We start from the raw sequence: 14,621 nt of genomic DNA on the forward strand, positions 1-14,621 counted from the left end.
AACTGGAACTCTCTGATAGCCAGAATTATTTTTTTTTCTCAGAAAATCTTTCCCAAAGCTGGAATCAGCTTTGGGAAAGATTTTCCAAGGGACACATTTTCTGGACAATTCTGAGAAAAAATTTCCAGTGCCCGGAAAATTCCGGGGATGGGGGAGGTTTTTTTCCAGGTTTGAGAGATAAGACTCAGGTGCATTTTCTGGAAATTCCGAGAAAATTTTTCTGGTATCTGAAAAATTCCCGGGATGGGGGATATTTTTCTGGCTTTGAGAAAGTCGTCTTGTCACTCGGAAATCTCTCATTCAAGGAACCAAGGCATCAGCATGTGGGACACAGGTGCTTGAGAGTTATCAATTGTTGTTTGTGGGAATATTATTTCATTCACTCTAGTAATGATACAATGTTCCTTATTATGTTATCGTAGGTAAATGCATGGTTTATATAATTTGTTTATCACTGTGCCTGTCACCATTTTCAAATAAGATTACAAGATATGTATTTTTCCCATACATATTTCATCGTATTTCATCCGTATGTCTGGCAATGGGTGCAAGTAAGGTAAGTGAGTGACAGCTAGTTAGCTCGTCGTCTGCTGTTCTAACTCTCCTCGTCCCCTACCATATTTCACTGGATTTACTGTTATTATTATGGCAGTGAAGCCAGATTAGACTTATCACTGTAACCACCAGGATTCTGGGCCAAGCTGTGACGTGTTATGGTGGTTCTTCAACTTGTATTTTTGGGTAGAATACGTAACTTTACATGCACACACCATCGTACATACATATTGAAAAATGTAAAAGAAATAATTGTCGTAAGGGCAAACACGTTAAAGGAATATACATTATTTTGCACATGAGAATCAGCTGGCTCAGTGTGGGAGAGGAGGACGGTCACCCAGTGTAGGGGCTGGGAGCGTTTCTAGGAAATCGGCATCCCAGCTGGTCTTCGTTACTATGGTGAAGCAAGGAGTGTATGCAAATGGCAACTGTGTTAAGTTTTCATTTAGCTTATATTTATTGATTTAGCAATACAGAATTTTATGTTGTAACCTGTTTATTGATATTATTTTCATTATTCCTCACATTTCCTGGTACTGTATATATTATTTTAAGAAAACTATGGCTACAGGAGGAAAATACACACACTGAATTTTTGATATTTTTTATATCATTATTTGTCATTTTTATATATTTAGTATATTTGCCGTCGGCTGAAATAGCATTCATATTTTTTCCTTATAAATTAAACAATAATCATGGCCCATAAAACAGTGTTTGGTATCCATATGTGTGGTGAGAAGGTGAACTAAAGTGAATTAAAAGTAAGTGTACAGTACTTTGTGTACAGGCACATTACTTTTTTTTTTAATTAATTTTGATTTAAAAACATGTATTTCTTTAATAAAATTGGATACATTAGTGTTGTACTCGTTTTTTTAATGGCGATCTTATTGAAAAAAATTGCTCAAAGGCAGACAATCTCATATCCCAGACACCCCTTCCCCCCCATTAGTCCACCTTAGTGAGGTTTTACTGTATTATATTTTCAACCCCAGGCCCCGATGTGGGTCTGTGACCTGTGCCTGGGTGGGTTAATCCCTGTAAAAAAAAAAAACAGTCCCACATGCCAGGAGCGTGAGTGACCCAGCTGTTTGGATTGCTTAGTTCATATTCTGCTGCCATTGTAAAAGGCTGTTCCCTCACTAGCTGCTGTTTCCGTGTAGAATTTGTGTTGTGCATCGCTGTACCAGAACAAAATCAGCCAAGAATACAGTGTTAAAGCAGTGTTAAAAAAGTAAAAAGTGATTACAGTTATGGAAACGATACTGTACATTCAGTAAGTGGAAAACACTGGAGTACCTTACCTTTCGTCTTTATTCAAGACATCTTCAGGTCAGGAGATCCACTAATCCCCCACCCCAACAACGGGTGACCTGATATTGCATCAGGTCAGGTCAGTAATATGACCCACTAAGCTCCCACCCAACCTCCATCGCAAGTGTTAAAACTTGATTACAGTTACATATTACAGTCAGATGAGTAAACAGTGTCTGCCTACTCTAGGCTCAAGACGACAGGTGCTGGTGAGTACAAAATATAAAGTATAGTAGTACAGTAGTTTACATTACGTATTTTGTTTACAGTGTGAACAATATTGTATGTGTACAGTACAGTGGTGCTTGCGTAAATAAATACAGCTCCTGCAAGATGTGTCATTTAGACTCGAAGAAATTTTCCTGTGAACAGTGGAAAACACCAATGGACATCATCATAAGGCAAACAGAGTATTGGGTTTTATATCTAGAAGTGTAAGTAACAAGAGTGCAGAGGTCTTATTGCAACTATATCTTGCGCTAGTCAGGCCGCACCTCGATTATGCGGTTCAGTTCTGGTACCCCTATTATAGAATGGATATAAATTCACTAGAGTCGGTGCAGCGAAGAATGACAAAAATGATTCCGGGACTTAGAAACCTTCCATATCAGGATAGGTTAAAGAAACTTAACTTGCATTCCCTAGAAAGACGAAGAGTGCGGGGAGATATGATAGAAGTATTTAAGTGGGTGAAAGGAATCAATAAAGGGGATATAGATAAAGTTCTTATAATATCCGAGCAGGATAGGACTCGGAGCAACGGATTCAAGTTGGACAAGTTTAGGTTTAGGAGGGAGATAGGAAGAAACTGGTTCACAAATAGGGTGGTGGACGAGTGGAACAAGCTTAGCAACTTTGTAGTAAGTGCGGGAACTCTGGAAAGTTTCAAAAGGAGGCTAGATAGATTCATGGATGATAGAGAGTGGTAGTAACTCTCGACAGGAGCTGCCATGCACAGGCCAACCGGCCTATTGCAGACTCCTTATTTTCTTATGTTCTTATAACAAACAAGAAGGGTATGATGGCCAAACAGGAACATCTAGCCCCAGTTGGCACCAGTCACCATGTAATGCTGTCTTTCAGGTTTAATTGTTACTCGATGCATAACCAGGCCAAGGTGCAAATATCACAAGGGTAATTGTGACGAGGTGAGGGAGGAGATGAGGGGTGTCCACTGGCCTGACTCACTGAAGCATAAGAACGAGGACTCTACACTAAATACCATAGCTAATAAAATAAATCATTTGATCGAGAAATACATACCCAAGAACATTCCCCGTGCCTCTAGAAATACAAGGAGACCGCTTTATTTGAACCAAGAGGCAGTCGACAAAGTTAAGAAAACCAAGAAATTCAAGACGTGGGTAAGGTCGAACGATTAGCTGGACAAGAAAATGTATGCAAGAGCCAGGAACCAAGCAAAGGCAGAATGTAGAAGGGCTGAAAAGGTGTTCCAGAGGCTGGTTGCAAGCGAGATCAGGACAAACACAAAGGCGTTTTACCGCTATGCAAAGTCAAAATTAAATACACGAGTAGGAGTATCGGAACTGAGACTTGATGATCATAGGTGCACAGAGTCTGACCAGGACAAAGCCGAGGCATTGAACAGCTTCTTTTCCTCGGTGTTCACAAGAGAGGTTGCGAACAATCTTCCTGTGTTTGAGGATAGGCTGTACAATACAACACTGACGCACATTGTGTTCACGGAAGCGATCATAAGAAATAGACTGTCAAAGCTTAAGGTTCATAAGAGTCCCGGAACAGACATGGTGCATCCCAGAGTGCTGAGGGAATTGTGCAACGAGTTAGCTGAGCCCCTGAAGATCCTGTTCAGTAAATGCCTGGATGAACAAAGAGTCCCAGTGATTGTGAAAATGGCTTATGTGAGTTCTATCTTCAAGAAGGGTGATCGTCACTTCACGAATAACCATAGACCAGTGAGCCTAACAAGCAAAATATGTAAAGTAATTGAGAGCATTACAAGAGATGCCATGATGGAACATCTACAACGAAACAAACTCGTAAGTGATTGCCAACACGGTTTTATGCCGGGCGCTCCTACTTGACACAACTGCTCAAGGTAATGGATATTTGGACCCAAATTCAAGATCAGGGTGGTAATATCGATATATTTACCTAGATTTTGCCAAGGCTTTTGACAGTGTACCCCATGAAAGGTTGAAAATTAAACTGGAAGGGTATGGGATTTGGGGGAAATGTCCTGGCGTGAGTAGAGGGCTTTCTACATGACCGCAAGCAGTGCGTGGTGGTTAACAACACAAAATCATTATCTGTATCAGTAACAAGTAGGGTACCAAAGGGTAGTGTATTGGGCCCGCTGCTGTTTGTTTGCTTTATAAATGACATGCCTGAAGCTATACATACCTCCATACAATATGTTTACGGACGACGCCAAGTTATTTGGGGAAATTAAGAACCAAGCAGACTGTGAAGAGCTGCAGAAGGATCTCTGAGCTTCAAGAATGGTCGAGGATATGGCTGCCGAGATTCAATGTCACGAAGTGTAAGAGGATGCACCTGGGGCGTACCAACGGTAAGGAGGCGTATCATATGTGCCAATAGGACAAAGAGACCGCATTAAATGAGACGGAATGTGAAAATGACCTCCAGTAGGTGTGTACGTTGACAATGAACTGAAGTTCTCGGGCCATTGGGAGAAGAAGGTAAACCAGGCAACTAAGTTATTAGGTCTTATAAGAAGGTCGTTCAGATATCTAGATGGTTGGTCCCTCGTAACGATCTTCAAGAGTGAGTTGCTTCCTCGCCTAGGGACTGTCAGCTGATTGAAAATGTCCAAAGGAGGGCCACCAGATTGATGCCTGCACTGCAGCACCTCAGCTACCAGGAGAGATTGGAGCGCCTGAACTTGCCTAGCTTGTACTACAGACGGGCAAGGGGAGATCTGATTGAGGTGTACAAGCATCTCAGAGGGCACTACTCAGTCGAGTGCCCTTACCTGGAACTGGCTGACGCTCGCCCCACAAGGGGACACAGCTCAAGGCTAAAGAGGCCGCACGTCCGGATAACTGTGAGGGGTAACTTTTTCGGAGTGAGAGTTGGGAGCTCTTGGAACAATCTGCCAGAGAGTGTGGTGATGGCACCTCGTGTGAGCTCTTTCAAGACCAGACTTGACCAGCACTGGAGCAGGTTCAGATACATTCAGGAGCCAGTGCATGCCCAGTACTTGCCAACTGTGCATAACAGAGACGTGACCGATCGCCCAAGCGGCAAACGAGCTGATCAGTGGTGAAGAGGATAAAAGTAAAAAGTATAAATAAAAAAAATGGTTGTCTAACTTAATTAGACCTGATTTTATTGACTCTGGTATCAACGTTTCATAAGTTATTTTTTTATAAAAGAATTGAATTCCCGTCATTATATCATGTCAAAATATTTTGTTTAAGGATACCTTATTGGAAACATCTCATAGATAATTTATTCAGGATTATTAGTATGATATCAAATTCATCTCCCTATGACAATTAGCAGATGCTAGAGTGAGGTAGGAAGGGAAGCGAGCCGAGAGGTAGAAAGTCAGTTCAGCACCAAGCGGGCGGGAAGGTTGCGTCTCTGTAACGAAGCGTGTTCGGCATTCGGGCCTTCGATGTTGAGCGGCAGGAATTGGACAGTGATTACATTAGATCACCAAGATCGTCTTAGTGATGTGAAAGGGTAAATCGATGTAGGATTTTAAATGCTAGACGCCATTGTATTTTTGAAAACTCAATTTCCACCGAGTTGGAGGTTCAGCCAAGGTCAGGAGGCCTATAAGCGCAAAATCACTGCCATATGACAAAGCTTTTATTTTTTTTTTTTTACGGAGTTGTGGTCACGGCTGTGATAAAGGTCAACCAAGGAGTGTAGTACTGTGATTTTAGGTAAATCAGTTCATAGTGTCATCAGTGACCGCGGAAGAGGCTGGAAATAACTTAAAGTGAATACATATTGGCAAGCAAGCTGGTGAGGCACCACTGCCAGCTGAAACCAAGTCGTGTTATAGGTGCCACAGAGACTTTAAATTTTATTTTGTTTGTCTGCTTTCTCATGGACTGAAACTGTGCCTATAATACACCATTCACAGGGAGATACAGTGTACACAGTGATAGCAGAAGACAACTCTATAGGCAACAGGGGAGGTGATTAAATCCAGCAGAGAGCAGATAAGTACTGTTCTTTCTTTTTTCTCTTTATTTTTAAATAGGTGTAGATCTATACACAGTCTGCACCCCCCCCCCTCACAACAACAACAACAACCATGAGTATGATATGTCATTACTGCAGAGGGACGTCAGATATGGAGGGTACAGGCCTAACTAGTACAACGTTTAGGAAGATTCTAACTGCCGTAAAGCATGAAGGCTGTTGCTGGTATTGCCCTGACTGCATAGTCAAGGTGAAAGAGGCAATTGCAAGCCATAAGGGAACGAATTCCCTAGGGACGAAAATAGATGAAGCAGGAGCCCTGCTGGTTGCCAAACTAGGGCAAGTTGGGAAAGAGATCCCTGAGGAAGTAGCCGATAGAATGGAGGTGGTTGCTAAGAGGAGTTATGCTGAGGCATTAGCAGGGCCACAGGGGGTGGCGGAGAGTAATGCAGGATCAGAACAGGTTCTACAGCGCTAGGGACTCTGAAAAAGTGTGTCGAAGAAATGAAAATTAACGGACCTACTGTTAGGGTAGAGGAGGAACAACGGGAACGTTTCCAGCGCAGGAACAATGTAATAGTTTTTGAAGTCCCCGAGAGCTAGGCGGAGGGAACTGAGAGTAAGGTAACACGATAAGATGCAGTTTCAAAATGTTTGTACAGAGGCTCTGAAGATGCCATCAACCCCTCAGGATGTGAGGAGACTGGGACAAAAACAGGGGGATAAGCCCCGCCACCAGGATCACACTAGTGAGCGAGGAGGAAAAATGGCGGGTTATTCGGCAGGCAAAAAACTTAGCAAGGAGCGAGCCATCTCGGGGTGTATTCATTCACCCAGATCGTACGGTAATGCAGAGGGAACAGCACAAGAAGCTCCTGCAGGACCTGAAGCAGAAGAGGGAGGAGTCAAGGAGGAACTGGGACGGGTGTACATGGGTTATATTCAGGGGGAGGGTAGTGGAAGCAAGTGTGCCGAGACAGGGTCAGGGGGCAGCAGAGCACCCTCCACCCGCTCTAACCCCCACCCAGTAGGCCGCACCAGCTCCGCCTACCGGACAGGAGGAAGCGAGCGCCGTGTAAACAATGACATTTCTAACCACACCCTGCAAAATACAGTGTGCTTAGCAAATGCTGCAGCTTCTGAGAATAGGGGGGGGGAGGGGCGGGATTACTACTAAGAGCAGAGACGTTACCGAGAACAAATTCTGGCTTGAATGTCATGTACACAAATACTGATACGTTCCTTGATAAGAGAGAGGAGTTTGAAGCACTACTGAAAGTACACCAACCAGATATTGTAGGAGTTGTAGAACTGTTTTACAAGAACAGGAGAATCTACCCAGAGGAATGCGAGTTCAATATTGCTGGATATGACTCATTTACGAACCTTTCTCAAGAAACTTGCAAGAGGGGGTGTGGTTATCTATGCTAGGAAAGACCTTAGAACCTACCAGGCGAGGGTACAGGGAGAGGATGTTTTTGAAGAGTCCAAGTGGTGTAAAATAAAATTAAAGGGAAGGGACTTACTTATCGTCGGGTGTATCTACAGATCCCCAAACTGTGGCCCACTAAATCAAAGGAACTTAAGATCCTTAATAGACAATGCGGCGATGATCAACCCTAGCCACCTCCTTCTCATGGGGGACTTTAACTATAGCGACATCGACTGGAGAAACTAGTTCACCCCAAATGACTTGAATAACCCTGCTACTCTTTTTGTAAAAATTCTGAGAGATAATTTTCTGTTCCAACATGTTAGAGACCCGACACATTACAGAGGGGAGCAACCACCCAAGCCACTTGACCTCATCATAACAAACGAGGAGGGTATGGTGGCCAAATTGGAACACCTTGCCCCAGTTGGCACCATATAGTGTGGTCATTCAGATTTAACTGTTACCTAGTTCAGGATAGGGCCTGGCCAAGGTGCAAATATTACAAGGGATAATACAACGGGATGAGGGAAGAGATGAGGGATATCCACTGGCCTGACTCATTAAGGCACAAGAACGCAGGCACTACGCTGAATATCATAACTAGTAAAGTGATCAATACCCAAGACCAAACCCAGTGCCTCTAGGAATATGAGGGAATCCCTATACATGAACCACGCGGCGGTCGACAGAGTTAAGAAGAAAACCCAGAAATTCAAGACATGGGTTGGGTCAAACGATGAGCAGGACAGGAGGGTGTATGCAAGAGCCAGAAACCAAGCAAAGATCGAGTGAAGAAGGGCTGAAATAAAGTTCAAGAGGCTGGTTGCAAGCTAGGTCAAGTCAAACCCAAAGGCGTTTTACCGCTATGCAAAGTCGAAATTAAAAACGTGAGTAGGAAAATCAGACCTGGGGCTTGAGGATGGTAGTTACGCAGATTCTGACCAGGATAAAGCTGAGGCACTGAACAGCTTCTTTTCCTCGGTGTTCTCAAAAGAGGATGCAATTAACCTTCCTGCGTTTGAGGACAGACGGTTCGACACAATGACCCACATTGTGTTCACAGAAGAGGGTATTAGAACTAAACTGTCCAGGCTAAAGGTCCATAAGAGTCCCGGCCCTGACAGGGTGCATCCTAGAGTGCTAAGAGAGTTCTGCAATGAGCTTGCCGAGCCCCTGAAGATTCTGTTTTGTAAATGCCTGGATGAAAAAAAGATCCCCAGTGAATGGAAAGTGGTTTATGTGAGTCCTATCTTCAAGAAGGGCGATCGTCACTCCACGAACAACTATAGACCGGTGAGTACTATCGGAGATGCCGCAATGGAACATCTACTACGAAACAACCTTGTAAGGGATTACCAACACGGTTTTATGGCGGGACGCTCCTGCTTAACACAATTCCTCATGGTATTGGATATTTGGACGCATATTATGGAACGGGGTGGTAATATCGACAATATTTACCTAGATTTTGTCAAGGCTTTCGACAGTGTACCCACAAAAGGCTGAAAATCAAACTGGAAGGGTACGGAATTCGGGGAAATGTCCTAGCGTGGTCAGAAGACTTTCTACATGACCGCAAGCAGTGTGTGGTGATTAATGGCACCAAATCATCATCCGTACCTGTCACAAGTGGGATACCACAGGGCAGTGTATTGGGCCCGCTGTTGTTTGTTTGTTTCATAAATGACATGCCTGACGTTGTACACTCCTCCATACAAATGTTTGCCGATGACGCCAAGTTATTTCGGTAAATCAAGAACCAAGCAGACTGTGAAGAGCTGCAGAAATGATCTCTGAGCTTCAAGAATGGTCGAGGAAATGGCTGCTGAGATTCAATGTCACGAAGTGTAAGAGGATGCACCTGGGGCGTACCAACGGTAAGGAGGCGTATCATATGTCCCAATGGGATGAAGAAACTGAACTAGTTGAGACTGAATGTGAGAAGGACATAGGTGTGTATGTTGACAATGAGCTGAAATTCTTAAGCCATTGCGAGAAGAAGATAAATCAAGCTTCCCCATTTGGAGTACTGTCACCCCGTCTGGTCCCCGAGATATGCTAGGGACTGTCAGTTGGTTGAAAATGTTCAAAGGAGGGCCACCAGACTGGTGCCTGCACTTCGGCACCTCAGCTACCCTGAGAGATTGGAGCGCCTGAACTTGCCTAGCTTATACTACAGACGGGCAATGGGTGACTTAACTGAGGTGTATAAGCATCTGAAGGGGCACTACTCAGTCGAGTGTCCTTACTTGGAGCTGGCGGACGCTCGCCCCGCAAGGGGTCACAGCTCAAGATTGAAGAAGCCGCAAGTTCAGAAAACTGTGAGGGCAAACTTTTTCATAGTGAGGGTTGTAAACTCTTGGAACAATCTACCAGAAAGTGTTGTGACGGCACCGAGTGTGAGTTCTTTCAAGACAGGACTTGACCAACACTGAAGCGGGTTCAGGTACATTCAGGAGCCGGTGCATGCCAAGTACTTGCCAACAGTGCGTAACAGAGACGTGACCGATCGCCCAAGCGGCTAACGAGCCGATCTTTTGGTGAAGAGGATAAAAGTAAAAGTAAAGTAAAAGAGAGAAAACTGACAACGCGACTTCCCCCCTCACACCCCAAAAACGTTCGCCTCCCACTGGCCCCAGCCTCTTTCACTACTCATGATACCACTCACCCCACTCCAATATCACACAAACACACCCTCCAACACCCACCACACAGCTTCAACACAATCCACACACCCCCAAAACTATCCATAGACCCCCAACACTACCCACACACTCCAACATCACACACAAACACCCATCAATAATACATCACTTTTGGGGACATCACACTTTTAGTGTCCACATAGCCCCAAAAACATATCAGGAGGACGGGGTTTCTCAGTGCAATAAATGGGATAGCAGCATCAGTTCCAGGTGGTGTATCTATCTCATTGTATGTAGACAACTTGGCCTTTCATATGCAGCTTCCCGCATTTCAGTGGCTGAACGTTGCATGCAACTTGCAATAGACAAGGTATTACATTGGACTACAGAGCATGGTTTCAGATGTTATCCCTTGAAAACAGTTGCCATGCATTTCAGTCACCTTAAAGGTGTTCACCCAGATCCCGATCTACAGATCTTTGGTCATCGTGTGCGGTGTATCACAGTGACCCATTTCCTGGGTTTTATCTTCAAGAACCGACTCGTGTGGCAGCCACATATTCGTTACCTCAAAGAGTCTTGCCAGTGTGCTCTCAAGTTATTGATAGTCTTGGGGCACACGTGTTGGGGCGCTGACCGAGGAACTCTGCTACACCCTTGCCACATGCTAGTAAGACCCAAACATAGCTCTGGCTGGGGAGGGGGATGTAGCTACAGAGACATCTAACTTGGAGACATGCCAAGTTCACACACACACACACACACACACACACACACACACACAATGACCCACATCCATGCTACAGGTCCCTTCACCCAACCAGGTCATCCGCAGAAAATACGCACTGCAAAAGAAGTCCACTACCCAGCAAATTACAACACCTGGAAGCAGACCAGCATCGGTCAATGGTATGGTAGCTTAAAGAACTCTGTGGACTAAACAGTAAGACACACTCCCTCCCCTTCCTTAGCCACCTCACTAATATTGACGCAGCTGAGCAATCAAATAACCATTTCGCTACTATATGCCAGACGCTCCCCCGGCTTGACACAACCACTCTCCCTGCTTACCTACCAGCCCCCTTTCCCACTGACTTAGTAGAAGAATTTGAAGTAGCAAAACGCCTGGACAAACTAAAGTTAAAATGCTCTACCACCCCCATTGACTTACCAATGAAACTCTTCAAGGAGTTCTCCCTGGAGCTTGCTAAACCCCTATGCTCCATCATCAATGCTTCTCTCAGTCAAGCCAGATGCCCAGCTGACTGGAGACCTCTTATGTATCACCAGTGCCCAAGTCAACCAGCCCACAATCCTTAAATCAGCTACGACCTATTGCAATCATCCCAATACCCAGCCTAATCTGTGAAAGTTTTGTGTTCGACTGGGCTTATGCTGATATTGCAGGAGTCGTAGACCCTCAGCAATTTGGCAACATGAAAACTTCCTCCACCACTCACTGTCTTGTCAGCTTTCTCGATTACATATACCGCCATCTCGAGAAACGAAAAACGTCTGTAGCTGTCGCCTTCATTGATTTCACTAAAGCATTCGACCTAGTCGACCACAATATAATCATCAACAAAGCTATTGACCTCGGGCTTCGGAGAAGTCTTATACCATGGCTTACAGACTTCCTCAGTGACCAACGCCAAGCTGTACGCTTCCGAGGGGCTGTCTCCACCTTTCAGTCACTCACCTGTGTCGTCCCCCAAGGCACCAAGATGGGACCACTCTGCTTCCTTATGCTCATCAATGATGCCCTAAGAGAAATCCCTGCTCGCTGGAAATATGTCGACGACTCCACCATTGGGATCAGCGTCAACAATTCTGCTCCCAACTATACCGCCCTTCAGGATTTATTGAACAATCTCCAAAACTGGGCCACCAACAACCATGTCACCATCAACCATACCAAGACCATGGTTATGCACATCAACCTCTCCCCCGACATTGTCCCACCTCCTTCCATTACTCTAGGTCCGAACACACTCCAGGTTGTAGATTCCACGAAGCTCCTCGGCGTCACCATAGACAACAAACTAAATTGGAAACCACGTCAGTGAAGTTGTCAAATCCTCCAGTTTCCGTCTCTCCACCTCCTCCCGCCGACTCAAGTCCCTCAGAGTTCCTGCACCCGAGCTCCTCAGTGTTTACACAACATTCATACTTCCCAAGCTCACCTATGCCTCCCCCACCTGGTCTTCCTTCCTAAATGCCACACAACGGAAACACCTAGAAAAAGTGCAAAAGAGGGCATGGGTGTTATTCTCTCCCCTTCTGAGTCCACATATCAAGGCTCTCCTTTTTCGACTCTCACTGACCATCACCACGACCTCATCTGCAAATTTGGTGAAGCTTCTACCATCCTCGACACCGGCTCCTACTACCACCTGAGATCCCTAGCCGAGAATTGCTGTTCGACACCACAACCACATCCAGCCCATACGTGCCCGAACTGATCTTATAAGAACAGCCCAGTCCCAACCATTGTAATATCAATAACTGTATAAACCAGTGTATTCACTCCAGTAAACACTACTCTCTGTCACTATGTGGAAATGCATTGTAGTTTGAGCTCCTATCTAGTTATTATATATCTTATTTGTATCACTTATGTTACTTGTATATTATTTGTAATTCGAAACCCATTCCCCAAATATGTAACTGTATATTTTCAGCCTTCTGGCTGCCAAGCTCTTTCAATAAACCGTTAATTATTATTATTATTATTATTACACATGCTTCATTCATATTTCTTATTTAATAGGAAAATTTTCAATATTCAAGTACACTAGTACAATAAAACAGCTCAAAAGAACATTGTGTGTGAATGGAGAGAGAGAGAGAGAGTGTGTGTGTGTGTGTGTGTGTGTGTGTGTGTGTGTGTGTGTGTACAACATTTGTAGTTGAGTGTAAACATTCAAACTAGCATTTACCATTGACATGAAAAATTATAGAAAGCTCAGCATATTTTTTCACACCACGGTTTGGATGTACAGGAACAGGAGTGGGTTGAGTATCTCTGTCATAGTTACAATAGCATGGCTAGTCTGTTCAACATTTAATTATTCATATTATGCTCCACCGCCTACAAAACAAGAGAAACTGATGAGTTACCCATAGTAAGAGATGTGTTTTCTCTAGCGTTAGGTACCATCCATTTTCTCTTAACCTCCTGAAACCTCTCTACAAAGTAAATTTAAATTTAAGAGATAACGTGAATGAGTAGCCGTAAGTCAGATATGCCTACAGTGAGATAAAGCATTCAAAGTGTATTGAGTATATGTTGAAAGCATCATATATCTTTAGGTGTAGAGTATATAGTGTTAAGACGATATGTTTTGAATACCCAATCACCAGCTGTAGTCAGTCTATTGTTTCTCGTGAACTTAGGGGATCATAATTCAAAACTGAAGTCATCATATCTTTTTGATCTGTGAACATCAGAGAATCTGATGATTACAGTGAAATTTGTTATAAGTTTTGTATTTAAGAAAGTAATTAATATTCCTGAAGGGAAGTGTCAGTCGTCTTATCTTCAAGATCTAATGGATAGAATTTGACCTGTACCTTTATGTCTAAGATCCGCCCACAATGTACTGCCAGTCTGAATATTTGACATCAGTTAATTTCTTGCTCTTGAGAGCTCAGTCACTCCTTCGCTTAAAGATAACCTTAGAAAATTTAAATAAGCTCGTAGCCTAATTTTCACGTCAAGGTGTGAAACGGAGTTTGTTGATATATCTGTGTAAGTGGTACTGCCGTTTGTCGCTGACTAGCCGATCCCTTGTCGAGTTCCCCAGCCAAAGTCTCGTGGTCTATAAGCTCTCAACCTCGCCGTGATCTCCCTTCTTCTACCTAAGCCCCGCAACACGCAACACCTCCTCTGAGCAAGCTCTTCACCAACCAGCTCTTTCTACTCCACACTTCTAACCACACAGCAACTTCCCAGCACCAAACTGCACTGTACATCCAATACAATATATATACAGAAAACGCATTGTGAGTTTCTTTTCTCCAACCCATCCTGAGTGAGAGACAACATCACGAAACCCCACAAATGATGACCCCCGGAGAATCGCACTCACACAGGATGGAGGAGAAAATGATCACTCTCCCAGTCTTCAGTCACAACATTGAAGACTGGCTTATCCACACGGAGGCAGCTCTCATCGGCTCTACAGCTTCAGACAAACAATAGTACGTCGCCCTGGTCTGTTTCCCACAGAAGTCGCCACGCAAGTCTCAGAGACCATTACCAACCCTCTACGAGATGCTCTCAAGAGGCGATACCAGTGGCCCGACACCAGTCTCCTACAGATATCCTGTCTCTCCTCAGCAACTCAACGCCTGCACGTCTCTGGGGACGAGATGCGGAGACTGAACTCCCGCCACACACACGGCTTCCTGACACTATCCTGCACCAGCTTCACATAGAAGCTCCCTGCAGAAGTTCGTCTTGTCCTCTCAGTATTGGACTATACTACCTCGGTGGTCTA

General features: G+C 44.3%; 1 protein-coding gene across 1 annotated transcript in view; it reads right to left on the reverse strand.

Moving 5' to 3' along the window:
- The window catches only part of LOC121859369, a 532,182-nt gene that overhangs the window by 103,923 nt on the left and 413,638 nt on the right, over positions 1-14,621 (reverse strand). The window lies entirely within an intron of this gene.

Source organism: Homarus americanus, unplaced genomic scaffold (assembly GCF_018991925.1).
Source record: "Homarus americanus isolate GMGI-L3 unplaced genomic scaffold, GMGI_Hamer_2.0 scaffold7626, whole genome shotgun sequence".
Taxonomy (NCBI): Eukaryota; Metazoa; Arthropoda; class Malacostraca; order Decapoda; family Nephropidae; genus Homarus; species Homarus americanus.